Source organism: Meleagris gallopavo, unplaced genomic scaffold (genome assembly GCF_000146605.3).
Source record: "Meleagris gallopavo isolate NT-WF06-2002-E0010 breed Aviagen turkey brand Nicholas breeding stock unplaced genomic scaffold, Turkey_5.1 ChrUn_random_7180001901957, whole genome shotgun sequence".
In the NCBI taxonomy this organism is placed as follows: domain Eukaryota; kingdom Metazoa; phylum Chordata; class Aves; order Galliformes; family Phasianidae; genus Meleagris; species Meleagris gallopavo.
The window spans coordinates 2,526-3,333 of NW_011165208.1; positions in this window are offsets into that span (position 1 = coordinate 2,526).

Genomic DNA, 808 nt, shown 5'->3' on the forward strand with positions numbered 1-808 from the left:
GGGGGGCTATTTGCTGTTTGTTCCTGTTGCCCCCCGCCCTTTTATCTCACACACACACACACCCCGTCCCTTAGGGAGCAGTTGGTGGCACGCAGCCTGGCAGCCATGCCTGCACGCATCGCAGCCTGGCGGCTGGAAAAGGAGCAGATGAGGGAGAAGAGCCGACAGGATGCGGCCCGGCGGCAACGGCTCTTGGCAGAAGCTGCTGAACGTCTGGGGACCCCGGCCCGACCCGGTGATCCCCGGGTTCAAGCATTGATGCAAGACCTGGAACGGGAACGGAAACGCCAGGAGAAAAAGCAACGGAGGCAACAACACGAGGAAGCAACCCGCAGTGCTTTGGCCGCTGCTGAAGCTGCTGCTGCATCACAACCCCCCCCCGGGGGCTCTGAGAACCCCCAGTAAAGCCACCACCCTAAAACAAAGGTGGGATATGGTTTGCTCGCCTAAGATCCTACAGAGGGACTCGTGTGTGTATTCAGCACGAACCGCCCCGACACGACCCCTCTACCCCTTCCCCCCCCCAGCAAACACACACTAAAACCACAATGGGTTTAAAATTCTGCATTTAATCTTTTCCCAAGCTGGGTTTGTCCCGTGGTTCTGTCCTCCCGCATGAGGAGGAAGAGGGAGGAAAAATGGGGGTCAGGGAACGGGGATGGGGCCACCCAGAGCACACCCGGCCTGGAAGGCAGCAGGCAGGATCTGGGGGTGCACAGCCATCACCGCCCCTCTCTCTGGGGGTGAGGATGGGCCCCATTGGACCCCACCCCACCCCGATGTCCCCTGAGGGCAGAGATCTAGGGGG